Source organism: Triticum aestivum, chromosome 7D (assembly GCF_018294505.1).
Source record: "Triticum aestivum cultivar Chinese Spring chromosome 7D, IWGSC CS RefSeq v2.1, whole genome shotgun sequence".
Taxonomy (NCBI): domain Eukaryota; kingdom Viridiplantae; phylum Streptophyta; class Magnoliopsida; order Poales; family Poaceae; genus Triticum; species Triticum aestivum.
In genome coordinates, this window is record NC_057814.1 from 28,759,296 (window position 1) to 28,768,221 (window position 8,926).

Genomic DNA, 8,926 nt, shown 5'->3' on the forward strand with positions numbered 1-8,926 from the left:
CGTCCACCTCCAGCACAACATTGTATTCCGTCACTCTTTCTGCGCGTCGACAAACAAGTTCCCTATGATGACGAGGTGCAAACTTCGGCGATGAGAGCTGAGACACGGCACGGGAACAATGCCTAGAAGTTGAGGGGCATGGGGGGATCTAGGGTGGAGGGTATGGGGGCCATGGCCCCCACAAACAATTTGTAGTTTTTAACTAGTACATAAGCATGTACATACACTATGTTCATTTTGGGCTGCCCAACCACCATTCACTCATTCAACCCACGGAACTACTTTATATACGACTCTTTGAATCCAATTATTGTCCAACGGGTGATCCAACGACCCTGCCACACTAAACATAAGTGATGGAAATATTGGTAAAGTTGCCGTACAAAAATCATACAACGAGTGTCGTACATGTAGCAACTTTCTTCAACCCAAAGCCTTGTCTGAAACCGAAGCTAATCTCGCCATCTCCACTCATCGGTTATGTTTCTTTTGATAATTTCGTCAATTGGTTCATACTTCTTAATCTCCCTGTGTGTAGTATGGTGATTGATAAACAGTCAAAGAGTTCTTTTTTTATTCTTCTGTAATAGATCTAGTTAAAAACATGTATCAAATTTTGAATGGTTCACTGTGACATTTGCTAAACGAGATATCTTCTCGAACAGGACCGATGATGGTGTATTGAAGGTTTTCATGGATTTGAGAACACGTAAAATAGAGTGAGTATTGGATGGTTTGAGATATTTTGTAAGCTATTTTTAAATCTGCTAGTCATCTTGGACCTTTCCATTAACCAAAAATGAGAAAATAATAATGAGTGGGATGAAATTCATATATGTCCGGCTGAAAAAATAATTATACTTTTTATTATTATATAAGACTTTAGTTGAACTCTCTGCATTCATTTTTGTGGGTAAATTCCAAACCTATATGTTGGGCTTGAGTTTTTGCTGCGTGGGACCAGACCGTATGTGCGGGAACGGACGACGCGCACCTGCGTTCTGGTCCGTGGACCAGATCGTTGTCTTGTGAACCGAGCCACGGAACAAAAAGTCGTACCGGACGTTAAGATTTAGCTGAGCCGTCTGGCGTACCTATAGTGTTTTAACGCATGAGCACAACCACCAGTCCACCACACACCTTCGCGCCCCCCACATAAGCTGCTTAATTCCCCCCTCCTGGAGCACACTGGGTCCGGCGGCGGCTCTCGATCTGCACCGGCGGCTAAGGAAATGGAAGATGTTGGGCTTGAGTTTTTGCTGGACGCTGTGGACAGGTTAGTTTCTAGAGATCTGGATGTGTCTGCGTTTTGTTTGCTGGCGAATTCCATACAAGTAAACTCACGCCGGGCTTGGCCGTCGCCCATTGCCGGCCGTTTCTCAGGTTCCCGCTCCGGGAGGTGTTCGCCGACAGCCGGGAGCACCCAGATCCGGTTCCTCTGGTGTTGTTGCCGGCAAGCGAAGCCAATTATGCTGACCCGACAGACTCAAATGCCGCGTCTGGTTGCGGGCAACAGGTGGGCTGTCGATGGCGCTGAGAGGGCACAGAGACTGGGGGCAGTGCGCCAGCGACCTGCTCGGCGCAGTCAACTGACAGAGTCGACCCCAAGGCCCTTGTTGGAAAAAGAGGTCTGCGCCCAGTCCTTCTCCATCTTGAACTGTCTGATTTTGTTTAGAATGTATGTATGTTCATCCGTGCGAAAAATGTTAGGTAGCATATAGAGTTTTTCTGAAAATCGTTTTACATAAGGACCATTTCAACCAGTAATCTGAACCAGGGCAGATTTTGCGTCAGTACTCATCTTATAGTAGAACTGCTGGACTGAATTATCATGTTTGCATAATTCAGGCTACGCCTTGACAGTGCACCACCAGAGAGTGTTGGAGCTGCTCCTCAACACCCTCTTCTTCCTCACAGCTGCCTCACACAGCTCACACACCAACACAAGAAACTAGAATTTTTCTGGTGTCCTCTGCCTCACTCAGCATGCCTTTGTCTTGTCTATTTCTCTTGTCATCAAAACAAACATGACTGCACAATGCTTCTATAACACACATGCAGGCACGTTCCAGCCGCCACAATCGGCCACTTACCCAACAAATCGCTGGAATCTCTCCATGAACCATACGACCGGCCATGCAACTAACAACTGCTCGCACCAACAAACTAACTAACTTCGAGATTTTTCTCTACTGTTCGATTCGTCATGCACCTTCTTGCCGCTTCTCATGGCAGTGCTGCATCACCCAGCACCATGGCATCACAACTTGCACGCCGCATCACACAGCAGCTAGCATCTTGCTTCCCTTGCGCGCTCAGTCGAGACCTCGCCGGACAAGAACTCCCTAACCTATCCTACATGCAGGACTAAAGCAAATATGCAGATACAAGTAATCAAGATTAAGCTAACGGACAGGATGCCATGTCCTTCTAGGATGAGTGCCCTGGAGCAGTCCATTAGCAAGTACGCAGAGGAACCTACAAAAAGTGTAATACGCCCTGAAGTTGCATGTAAACATGCTAGGGTGTGGTGAAAACGTCCTGAAGAAGTAAATACTCCAGACTGATCATAATGCGTTGCTTCGATTGTTTTGGCTGATCATTGCAAAAATTAAATGATGTTATCTTGCAGGAAATGGTTCAAACACTTCCATCCAATACTAGCGGTGGCGTCCGGTCAGCATTTGATGGTGAGCTCACTCCTGGGGGTGATTTGACACTGAATTTGTGGAGATGCATTCAGTGGATGCTCAGTGAAAAGGGGAAGAAAATTTACTGCAGATGGCTTGATAGATATAGAGGGATTTTCGATCGGAGTTTCGTGGTATGTCTTGTTTGATGGTAGCTTCTGCTGTGTGTACTCTTTAATGCATATGATACTGAGACAGATGTGTTTTGATTCAATGTAGGACGAGCTTTGAAAGGGAGGAGAAGAAATGGACTTTGATTACATCAGCATGATGATGAACTCGCAAGTGATGGGCTACAGAATTGACCAGATAAAGAAGGTAAAGGAGGTGTATCCAGTAACTGAAGACGTACTAAAACCATATGCTTCGTCCTCACTGATTACTAACTGTTATTTTAAAATGGAATCTCAGTTCATGTTCTTGATGTTGTTCATGGATTGCTGGTCACAGACTCACAGTACATTCTAGACACTCAGAAGAAGATTGTGATGGTACTTGATCCAACAGAGACAGATCCATCAGATGGGATGAAGAGAAAGCATGACGCACTCGCGAAGAAGTTCCAGTGTAGGTTTTGCAACCTTTTTAATGACATGTTTGGGCAGGCTTGGTAGATACAAGTGGATGGTCATTTCTGTACCCGTTTGTTGCACAGCACGAGCCATGTTCCAGGTGAGTGCTTCTGCATTGAGCATACATAGGCGAGAGCGGAAAACAAGTTGCCCGCGGTGACCCTAACTGCCCACGTACTTTGCTCGCAGGCAAGACAGTGGAGTGTATGCAGTGCACTACATACTGGTGTTCACTGGGCTTTACCTGAGATCAACTCTGAACCAGGTAAAAGAACCGGAAACTCTGTTAGTTGTGGACATAGTCGTAATGTACCCCATTGACTGTGCATTGAATGGTTCTTCCTGTTTATGGTTTCCCACAGAAGCTAGTGACGATGAAGATTGCACCTGCGCAAGAAGATTGCATACGAGATAGTGACGATGAAGGGGAACAAGAACAAGGGAGATATCCCGGAGTTCCTTTACAAGAAGATCCTTGACTGAAATGAAGAGTAGTCGTTCAGTCTACATGCGGCCCGGCAAGATCTTTTGGCTGCGCATGTGCTTGTCTGTTCAGTTGTCCCAATTAAGTTGCTGGGGCATTTTGAAGCACAAAAACCTACGAGCTTGTAGCTGAAAAACTATGGACTTGTACTGAATTTATGGATGGAACCCTAAGCAGACGTAAACGTAGTTGAAGATATGTAATGTGGAGAGATGACCATCTCTATGAATTTGCAATGTTAAAACTATTTGTGATTTTGTGGTATGATGCATTACATACCAAAATTGAGTAGCTATCTTCAAAATGGAGACAGAAACCATGTCTGAGGTTGAAACTTTCATCGGGTTTAGGTGACCGATTTGGCGGCGATGGAGATATTTTTCTGAAGCTAGTTGCATGACTGTGTTCTGATTCCGGGAGATGCATATATCATGCATGATGACATTGCGAGTTGGATGGGAATGTGAAGTGCATAAGGAACAGCTGCAGATCTGGACATTCATGGTTCCGGTCCGTTTCTGCTGCTGAGAATTTAGGTGAAAGGCCAGAGTAGGCTGGTCTCGTGTGCCATGGTTATGTAACACTACCTAATGAACCAATAATCTCTATCTTTTTTCATATACACTTGGATTTTGGTCATGCCGAATCCAAGTTGGCACTTCAAAATCAGCTGGAAGTTGGCTTCCTTGATCGCCCAGAATCGCTGCTGGCCTTCCTTTTGCTTTTGGATTTGCTAATTTTACAGACGATTGTTCTCCAGAATCAAGACGTGCCAGTATGATTGGGTGGGGCACGCTGTGGAGCTACATTTATGAGGGACTGGCCAGGTGGGCATTAACGAGTCCACGTGACGGAGACAGTTCAGCCCGGCTCAGGAAAATGGCCGAGCCGTGCGACGATTAGCTGGGCCGTACCTACAGACTCGCTGCAGGTACCCCATCCCCTAACTCCGGCGAGATCCCCGAAACCATGGGGTGCTCTCCGTGGCGTTGTTTGTTCATCGGCGGCGACACTCTACGGTGACCTATGGTGAGGACAAAGGGGGAGGAGAGGGGATCCGGCGGCACTGTCCGATGACCTGAGGCGAGGGCGGAGGCGGAGGCAGTGGGTTGCAGTGGCAGCAGTCAGGGTGCTGGCTGCGGCGGCGCGGAAGTGAACGATGGGAGCCACAAGATTTATTCTCGGGACCTGCTCGGTCGAGTATATTTATCATCAGGGAGATTGCGGAGTAATATTTTTTACTCTAAAGATTATAAGAGATTGCCTAGGTACGATTTAGAGGATTCCTCTAAAGCTTCATAGAGGATCGGTTAGAGTTGCTCTTACTAGTATAGTACAAAGCTCCATTAACAAAACAAGAAAACAGTACAAAGCATGCAAAACAACGAAAACGTTGCAGATTTACAGCCGGTTCTGGCTCCCATGGGCGAACACAACACTACAGAATGATCCCTCCTTGTAAACAGTACATAGCTTCCTCGTCCTTCATCTTCTCCGAGCATGGCTCGGCCATGGCTGGAAAGCAATCATGGCTGTACAGACTCAGACATATCTGCTTCCTGCCCTGTCCATGGCTCGGCGTCCATCGATCGTCTTCGCGCATGACCTTCTGCTGATCAACTGTTATTGTAACATTATACTCGTCCTGCACCTCGTCGATCGCCTGTTCTTGTTGGTCTCGTCGTGCACCTTGCCACCGCGTTGATCACCTGTTACTTGGAGCGTTTCGGTACAATTAATAGCAACTCCGACTCGATGCGCGACGGCTAGGGCTACAGCCGGCCGGCTAAACCCAGAAGACCAGGTGGATGGTGCAATGGTGCAGCCCGAGGTCCCGCAGCGGCGATCCGTCAGGGCGTATCTCTTCGGTTTGTCCACCGGCGAGCCTCAAGAGCCGGAATGGCGGCGTCGCGGCTGCCCCGCCGGAGCAGGCGGCAAGCGCTGAGTGGCAGTACCGGAACAGCGCCGACGCCGGACGCCCGGCGCCGAAGGTCTTGCAGATGAACCGCCCGTCCGGGAGCCGCACCCGCAGCGTGCACGCCTCCTCGCCCATCGCCGGTTCGTCGTGGTCCACCGGCGCCACCGGGACGGCCGCAGCGGCGCCCGAGTCGTGCATGGTCACCGCCCTGAAGTACGCCGTCAGCTTGTCCACCGTCGCCGCCTGGCCGGAGGCCCGTGGCCGGTTGGAGCCGTGCATCGTGACCGTACCGAAGGATGCCATCAGCTCGTCGACCTCCATTGCTGCCTGCTGGGTTTCGATTAAGCGACTTGACGAGAGTTGCGTGGTGCTGGTGCGTCCAGGGGTGCTCTGCTTTTATAGTAACATGGAAGAGGAAGATTGCTGAGGTCCGTGAGGAATCGAGTTTCGACTCACCCGGGCGGTCGTCCGACTCGGACAGCGGATCGTGTGACATGATGATATCGCCTTGGGTTGGGCCTGATCCAAGAACAAACGCGTTTGCGGAGCCACGCAATTTTAGTCCGGCCCATATGCGGGGTGCCCTGCTTTTCAATTTCGTTTTTTCCTCCTTCTTTTCTTTTCTGTTTTTGTTTTTCTGCTTTAAATAATTTGAGACTCAAAAAAGTTTCGAATTGTTTTAAAAAATAATTTTTGAATACAAATGTTCAAGAAATAATAAAATATTCATGGATTACAAAAATGTTCATGATTTCAAAAAATGTTTGCATATTAAAAAATTCACCATTTTGATTTTTTTGGGAAAATAAAAAATATTCCTTAACCATCAAGTAAACGCACGCATGACATAGGTCTGAGCTCGGCTCGGCTTGATCATGGAATATGATGTGTGTGGACGTGGCAGCGAAGGAGCATGCGGGAACCACTTTTATTCTCAAGCTCTAATAGCATGAGAGAAACGCTTATAAAGGCATCTCAACTCTAATCCACTTCTAAGGTGGTGTTAAATTCCCCACTACCTAGTCATCGGCCCTTAGAGTTTTTTTTCTGAAAATTATTTTATGGGTCTAGAGCCCATCCATATTTCAAAACATGGCTCCCCAGCCGACGATCTGTGTTAACGTACAAATTAGAAGCATGTGTTAACTAGTTTTAATCAATCCAACTCGTTGGGAAATAGAGCTGGACTTCAGCCGGTGAGAGCATCTCCAACAGACGACCAAAAACTACTACGCGCGCTAAAATTTGGGGGTTTTTAGGCGCCAGACAGCTCCAGCAAAAGCTGTAAAATAGTGCATGCGTAAAAAAGGGTTGGGCACGCATGCTGCAAATTTAGGGCGCTGGATTGCGCGCGCTTTACAATTTGCACTATTTGTTTTTTGGACTCGCATTTTTGGGATCTGGTAAACCAATGTTGGGCCTGACGTGTTAAAAATGCTACAGTGACGCGCTAAAACTATTTCAGGGTGCGAAACTTTTGTCCATATGTTGAAGATGCTATGAGGAATGGCTACTAGCTAGTTTGGCTACTGCCAGATGCACAAGTCGGTAAAAATGATTCAATAGGTTCGTGTTTGGTTGCCCGCATAAGGTTTAATCAGGCGCGCGCGGGAATAAAACGGGTTGATTGGTTGCCCGTATACACTATTGGGCCTACATGACACGAACCATAAAGCACCTCTGGGCCTGTCTCGCGAGACAAGCTCGAATTGGCAGTTTCTCGCAAGCTAGGCCCGTGCGAGGCACATGGGCGGTGCGGGCTGCACGCGAGGAGCCATCCTCCAGAAGCCGCGTTGCTTCTCGAAGCGCCGACAGTTATTACCCAGACCTTCCCTCACCACTCTCTCTCCCCTCTCCCCACTCTCATCGACGGCGGCGGCGGCAGCGTGCAGCAGATCGAAGAACGACTAGTTGACCTCCGGCCACCCTCACCGGCATCCACAACAGCACTTCGGCAATGGTGGTAAGCAATTTTTCCCCTCGTCACATACAACTTCGCATTCGATTCGAGTTTAGATTTGATCCGCGTTAGGGGAATGGGGAATCTGAGTAAACACCATGGGGGTGATCATAACATCGTCATGACTACCGGTAGATATGAGGTTCCCGATCCGGATTGAGTATAATAAGAATGAGGATTAGGGTTCATCTTACATACTTTGCATATATCATAGCCTTGGGACCCTAGAGGGGATTGGAGCGGCGGGTGCCCTTGGTCCTGGTCTTCTCCTTGACCTGCACCACCGTCTCTTCTTTCTTGCCAGAGTCTAGCTCGATTGGCATGCTTGGGTGTCCTGGCTACGAATATAATCTTTTAGCTAGGTATCATATATACGATATGGTGTCACTTGAGAGATTAGAGGAAACTGACCAGCCCTATTAGAGATCTGCGTCCCAAGCTCCGAGCTCCCAACGTCCATCTCGCATTCCATTTTCGATTCGTTCGGTTGTTTTACCGTTCAGTTGTTTGGCCCCTACATGGCGACATGCTAACTGCTCGATTCCCAAAGTAATCACGCCATCACCAATATGTAGTTCACCATCACGCATGCCATCACAGAAATCGGAGTATACTTTAGGTGTGTTAGTTCTTTAGTTACATGATTTTTTGAGATATATGGCCATTTTGATATTTCCCCCGGGCTCTAAAGTTCTGAGGCCAGACGTGCTAGTACACGGCCTTAGTCAGTTTTACGTGCAGCTTCTAGCCAACGACTCGTCTATGAAAACGACCACCTCAATCTTTTGCCAAGAACCACTCAGAATAAGAGTTGTTCAGACGTTTTTATGTAATACCGTTTAAAATTCTTCGACATTTTCCACCACGCGAAGGTACAGAAAAGTAAGAGGAAACGTGTGAGTGCTAAAGGAGGCATACGCCACACCACCGGAAAAAAAAAACCGCATCTCCCTGATTGCTGTTAATCTCCAGAAAATTAGCCAACAAATTTTTTCCTCCCACCTTCGATAAATCCCCCCCACCCCCACAAAATCTCGCTGGAAATAGCAATCCCATGGAACGTGGAAAGTACTACAGTAAGAGTACTTTTGCAGTGTCGCCTAAAGAAAAAAGAGTAATATGATTTCAACTCTTAAATTTAAAAATTCGTCATACCCAGCGGCAGTGGCAAGCAGACGAGGACACGTACGGTCGCAGTGTCACCTCGCCGGTGGCTGCATGCATCTCCTTTGATCCGAGGGCAAAACGACGCAAGCAAGGCGGCGGCGCCGGTGCCTAGCAGACACCGTATCTGGCCGTCTG

The 8,926-nt window shown here is 47.8% G+C and overlaps 1 long non-coding RNA gene across 3 annotated transcripts; it reads left to right on the forward strand.

Moving 5' to 3' along the window:
* The first annotated feature begins 1,085 nt into the window (after positions 1 to 1,085).
* Positions 1,086 to 4,004, forward strand: LOC123169256 (uncharacterized). Of its 3 annotated transcripts, none has more exons than XR_006484707.1 (8): positions 1,086 to 1,276; positions 1,384 to 1,628; positions 2,366 to 2,549; positions 2,633 to 2,824; positions 2,910 to 3,008; positions 3,102 to 3,362; positions 3,452 to 3,527; positions 3,625 to 4,004. It is a non-coding gene; the product is annotated as an uncharacterized lncRNA (long non-coding RNA). The 3 variants fall into 3 exon arrangements; XR_006484708.1 differs by having other exon boundaries at positions 3,141 to 3,362; XR_006484709.1 differs by lacking the exon at positions 2,366 to 2,549 and having other exon boundaries at positions 1,087 to 1,276.
* Positions 4,005 to 8,926: the final 4,922 nt, after the last annotated feature.